This window comes from Delphinapterus leucas, chromosome 1, assembly GCF_059928025.1.
Source record: "Delphinapterus leucas isolate spDelLeu-1000000601 "Yukka" chromosome 1, BTC_Dleu_Yukka2, whole genome shotgun sequence".
NCBI classification, from domain to species: domain Eukaryota; kingdom Metazoa; phylum Chordata; class Mammalia; order Artiodactyla; family Monodontidae; genus Delphinapterus; species Delphinapterus leucas.
This window is the reverse complement of record NC_143129.1, coordinates 93,095,251-93,101,517: the sequence shown is the minus strand read 5'-3', so window position 1 is coordinate 93,101,517 and position 6,267 is coordinate 93,095,251. Positions and strand designations below refer to the sequence as shown.

Genomic DNA, 6,267 nt, shown 5'->3' with positions numbered 1-6,267 from the left:
TTCATCTTTAACACAGTCGAAGTTACCCATCATTCAACTAGCAGCCTGTGACAGCTGTGAAAGTGTTCCTGGAGGAACTTGTACAAAGCTTGCAGGAGCCAAGGTGAGCAAAAAGAACCCTGTCCTCTAAACACTGGGGGTCTGTGCTCTGATCACAGATTGCTGCTTCTGATTACAGAAGTGTGAAGAAAAAGTTGGTAGTCATTGTTGTTGCAACTTCCCTCATTGTTTCAAATCCCTCCTCTGGCTGAATTGAACTAAAGGGGAATTAAAGGTTGGCACATTCCTATCCCTTTCATTTCCGCCCCCCCACCCCCATTTTGGAGCAAGACATTGAAAACTATGACATTCAAAATCAAGCAGATATATGGACAAAATTAGAAATTCACCATACATGACCAAGGGAAGGCAAAGGCTCAGAAAAGACCTTAACTTTGCAACTCAGTCTGATCCTCAGCACAGAGACAGACTACAACAAAAAAAACAAAAACAAAGCAAAACAAAAGGCAAAACACCATGGGGAAAGGGGAAAATTTGATTTCTAGAGTTACCATATCATTAGATTCAAATGTGTGCTTTTCAACAAAAACATCACAAGTCATACAAAGAAGCAGGAAAATATGGCCCATTCAAAGGAAAAAATAAACAAACAGAAACTGTCCCTGGAAAAGACCTCATGGTGGGGAGGAGCTTCAAGATGGCAGAAGAGTAAGACACGGAGATCACCTTCCTCCCCACAAATACATCAGAAATACATCTACATGTGGAACAACTCCTACAAAACACCTACTGAACGCTGGCAGAAGACCTCAGACCTCTCAAAGGGCAAGAAACTCCCCACGTACCTGGGTAGGGCAAAAGAATAAACAGAGACAAAAGAATATGGACGGGACGGGACCTGCACCAGTGGGAGGGAGCTGTGAAGGAAGAAAGGTTTCCACACACTAGGAAGCCCCTTCGTGGGCAGAGACTGTGGGTGGCGGAGGGGGGAAGCTTCGAAGCCACGGAGGAGAGCACAGCAACAGGGGTGCAGAGGGCAAAGTGGAGAGATTCCTGCACAGAGGACCGGTGCCGACCAGCACTCACCAATCCGAGAATCTTGTCTGCTCACCCGCTGGGACGGGTGGGGGCTGGGAGCTGAGACTCCAGCTTTGGATGTTGGATCCCAGGGAGAGGACTGGGGTTGGCTGCATGAACACAGCCTGAAGGGGCTAGTGCGCCACAGCTAGCCAGGAGGGATTTCGGGAAAAAGTCTAGAGCTACTAAAGAGGCAAGAGACTTTTTCTTGCCTCTTTGTTTCCTGGTGCGTGAGGAGAGGGGATTAAGACTGCCACTTAAAGGAGCTTCAAAGACAGGCACAGTCATGAGCCGCGGCTATGAGCGAGGACCCCAGAGATGGAGATGAGATGCTAAGGCTGCTGCTGCAGCCATCAAGAATCCCATGTGCAAGCAAAGGTCACTATCCACACCTCCCCTCCCGGGAGCCTGTGCAGCCCATCACTGCCAGGGTCCTGTGATCCAGGGACAAGTTCCCCGGGAGAACAGGCAGCACGCCTCAGGCTGGTGCAATGTCATGCTGGCCTCTGCTGCCGCAGGCTCGCCCTGCACTCTGTACTCCTTCCGCCCAGCCTGAGTGAGCCAGAGCCCCTGAATCAGCTGCTCCTTTAACCCGGTCCTGTCTGAGTGAAGAACTGACGCCCTCAGGCGACCTACAGGTAGAGGCGGGTCCAAATCCAAAGATGAACACCAGGAGCCATGCGAACAAAGAAGAGAAAGGGAAATTTCTTCCAGCAGCCTCAGGAGCAGTGAATTAAATCTGCACAGTCAACTTGATGTAGCCAGTATCTGTGGAATATCTGAATATACAACAAATCATCCCAAACTGAAGGGGTGGACTTGGGGAGCAATGATATATATAGTTTCCCACTTTTTCTCTTTTTGTGAGTGTGTATGTGTATGCTTCTCTTGGTGATTTTGTCTGTATAGCTCTGATTTACCGTTTGTTCTAGGGTTCTGTCTGTCTGGATTTCTTTCTTTTTTTTTTTTTTTTTTTTTTTAGTATAGTTCTTAGCAATTGTTACCATTGGTGGATTTGTTTTTTGGTTTGGTTGCTCTCCTTTTTTTTTTTTCTTTTTCAGTATGTGGCCTCTCACCGTTGTGGCCTCTCCTGTTGTAGAGCACAGGCTCCAGACGCGCAGGCTCAGCGGCCATGGCTCACGGGCCTAGCCGCTCCACGGCATGTGGGATTTTCCCGGACCGGGGCATGAAGCCGTGTTCCCTGCATCAGCAGGTGGACTCTCAACAACTGCGCCAACAGGGAAGCCCTCCTCTTTCTCTCTTTATTTATTTATTTTTAACTTAAAATTTTTTTTTAATAATTGTTTTTAATTTAAAAAATTATTTTATTTTACTTTATTTTATATTATTTTATCTTCTTTCTTTGTTTCTTTCTTTTTTTTCACCCTTTTATTTTGAGCTGTGGGGATGACACGCTCTTGGAGCTCCAGCCAGGCATCAGGGCTGTGCCTCTAAGGTGGGAAAGCCAAGTTCAGGACACTGGTCCACAAGAGACCTCCCAGCTCCACATAATATCAAATGGCAAAGATCTCACAGAGATCTCCATCTCAACACCAAGACCCAGCTCCACTCAAGGACCAGCAAGCTACAGCACTGGACACCCTATGCCAAACAACCAGCAAGACAGGAACACAACCCCATCCATTAGCAGAGAAGCTGCTTAAAATCATAATAAGGCCACAGAAACCCCAAAACATACCACCAGACATGGACCTGCCCACCAGAAAGACAAGATCCAGCCTCATCCACCAGAACACAGGCACTAATCTCTTCCACCAGGAAGCCTACACAACCCACTAAAGCAACCTTAGCCACTGGGGACAGACAACGAAAACAATGGGAACTATGAACCTGCAGCCTGCGAAAATGAGACCCCAAACAGAGTAACTTAAGCAAAATGAGAAGACAGAGAAACACAGAGCAGATGAAGGAGCAAAGGAAAAACACACCAGACCAAACACATGAAGAGGAAATAGGCAGTCTACCTGAAAAAGAATTCAGAATAATGATAAATATGATCCAAAATCTTGGAAATAGAATGGAGAATATATAAGAAACAGTTAACAAGGACCTAGAAGAACTAAAGAGCAAAAACACAGTGATGAACAACACAATAAGTGAAATTAAAACTTCTCTAGAAGGGATCAATAGAAGAACTGAGGCAGAAGAACGGATAAGTGACCTGGAAGATAAAATAGTGGAAATAACTACAGCAGAGCAGAATAAAGAAAAAAGAATGAAAAGAATTGAGGACAGTCTCAGAGACCTCTGGGACAACATTAAATGCACCAAGATTCAAATTATAAGGGTCCCAGAAGAAGAAGAGAAAAAGAAAGGGACTGAGAAAATATTTGAAGAGATTATAGTTGAAAACTTCCCTAATATGGGAAAGGAAATAGTTAATCAAGTCCAGGAAGCACAGAGAGTCCCATACAGTATAAATCCAAGGAGAAACACGACAAGGCACATATTAACCAAACGATCAAAAATTAGATACAAAGCAAAAATATTAAAATCAGTAAGGGAAAAACAACGAATGACACACAAGGGAATCCCCATAAGGTTAGCAGCTTATCCTTCAGCAGAAACTCTGCAAGCCAGAAGGGAGTGGGAGGATATATTTAAAGTGATAAAGAAAAAAACCTACAAACAAGATTACTCTATCCAGCAAGGATCTCATTCAGATCTTATGGAGAAATTAAAACCTTTATAGACAAGCAAAAGCTAAGAGAATTCAGCACCACCAAACCAGCTCTAGAACAAATGCTAAAGGAACTTCTCTAAGCAGGAAACACAAGAGAAGGAAAAGACCTACAATAACAAACCCAAAACAATGAAGAAAATGGTAATAGGAACATACGTATCAATAATTACCTTAAATGTAAATGGATTAAATGCTCCAAACAGAAGACATAGATGGCTTGAATGGACACAAAAACAAGACCCGTATATATGCTGTCTACAAGAGACCCACTTGAGACCTAGGGACACATACAGACTGAAAGTGAGGGGATGGAAAAAGATATTCCATGCAAATGGAAATCAAAAGAAAGCTGGAGTAGCAATTCTCTCTCTTTTTTATTTTTTTAAGAAGATGTTGGGGGTAGGAGTTTATTAATTAATTTATTTATTTTTGCTGTGTTGGGTCTTCGTTTCTGCATGAGGGCTCTCTCCAGTCGTGGCAAGCAGGGGCCACTCCTCATCGCAGTGAACTGGCACCTCACTATCGCGGCCTCTCCTGCTGTGGAGCACAAGCTGCAGATGCGCAGGATCACTAGTTGTGGCTCACGGGCCCAGTTGCTCTGCAGCATGTGGGATCCTCTCAGACCAGGGCTCGAACCCATGTCCCCTGCACTAGCAGGCAGACTCTCAACCACTGTGCCACCAGGGAAGCCCAGCAATTCACATATCAGAAAAAATAGACTTTAAAACAAAGACTATTACAAGAGACAAAGGAGGACACTACATAATCATCAAGGGATCAATCCAAGAGGAAGATATAACAATTGTAAATATTTATACACCTAACATAGGAGCACCTCCATACATAAGGGACATAATAACAGCCATAAAAGGAGAAATCAACAGTAACACAATCATCAGAGGGGACTTTAACACCCAACTTTCACTAATGGACAGATCATCGAAAATGAAAAAAATAAGGAAACACAAGCTTTAAATGATACATTAAAAATGATGGACCTAATTGATATTTATAAGACATTCTATCCAAAAACAAAAGAATACACATTCTTCTCAAGTGCTCATGGAACATTATCCAGGATAGATCATATCCTGGGTCAAAAGTCAAGCCTTGGCAAATTTAAGAAAACTGAAATCATATCAAGTATCTTTTCTGAACACAATGCTATGAGACTAGATATAAATTACAGGAAAAAATCTGTAAAAAATACAAACATATGGAGGCTAAACAATATACTACTTATTAACCAAGAGATCACTGAAGAAATCAAAGAGGAAATCAAAAAAATACCTAGAAACAAATGACAATGAACACAAGATGACCCAAAACCTATGGGATGCAGCAAAAGCAGTTCTAAGAGGGAAGATTATAGCAATACAATCCTACCTCAAGAAACAAGAAACATCTCAAATAACCAACCTAACCTTACACCTAAAGCAATTAGAGAAAGAAGAACAAAAAAACCCCAAAGTTAGCAGAAGGAAAAAAAATCATAACAATGAGATCAGAAATAAATGAAAAAGAAATGAAGGAAATGAGAGCAAAGATTAATAAAACTAAAAGTTGGTTCTTTGAAAAGATAAACAAAATTGATAAAGCATTAGCCAGACTCATCAAGAAAAAAAGAGAGAAGACTCAAATCAATAGAATTAAAAATGTAAAAGGAGAAGTAACAACTGACACTGCAAATATACAAAGGATTATGAGAGATTACTACAAGCAAGTATATGCCAATAAAATGGACAACATGGAAGAAATGGACAAATTCTTAGAAATGCAGAACTTTTCGGGACTGAACCAGGAAGAAATAGAAAATATGAACAAACCAATCACAAGCACTGAAAGTGAAACTGTGATTAAAAATCTTCTAACAAACAAAATCCCAAGATGAGGTGGCTTCACAGGTGAATTCTATCAAACATTTAGAGAAGAGCTAACACCTATCTTTCTCAAACTCTTGCAAAATATAGCAGAGGGAGAAACACTCCCAAACTTATTCTACAAGGCCACCATCACCCTGATACCAAAACCAAAGACGTCACAAAGAAAGAAAACTACAGGCCAATATCACTGATGAATATAGATGCAAAAATCCTCAACAAAATACTAGCAAACAGAATCCACCAGCATATAAAAAGGATCATAGACCATGATCAGGTGGTGTCTATCTCAGGAATTCAAGCATTCTTCAATATATGCAAATCAATCAATATGATACACCATATTAACAAATTGAAGGAGAAAAACCATATGATCATCTCAATACACACAGAGAAAGGTTTCGACAAAATTCAAGACCCATTTATGATAAAAACCCTGCAGAAAGTAGGCATAGAGGGAACTTTCCTCAACATAATAAAGGTCATATATGACAAACCCACAGCCAACATTGTCCTCAACGGTGGAAAACTGAAACCATTTCAACTAAGATCAAGAAGAAGACAAGGTTGCCCACTCTCGGCACTCTTATTCAACATAGTTTTGGA

At 41.6% G+C, this 6,267-nt stretch overlaps 1 protein-coding gene across 3 annotated transcripts in view; it reads right to left on the bottom strand.

Moving 5' to 3' along the window:
* Positions 1-2,022: 2,022 nt before the first annotated feature.
* The window catches only part of DRAM2 (DNA damage regulated autophagy modulator 2), a 71,414-nt gene continuing 67,169 nt past the window's right edge, over positions 2,023-6,267 (bottom strand). For all 3 annotated transcript variants that reach the window (XM_022584095.2, XM_022584091.2, XM_022584094.2), the window contains one exon: positions 2,023-6,267. This exon is cut by the window's right edge and continues 45,472 nt beyond it. The gene's annotated coding sequence lies outside the window, so the exon portion shown is untranslated.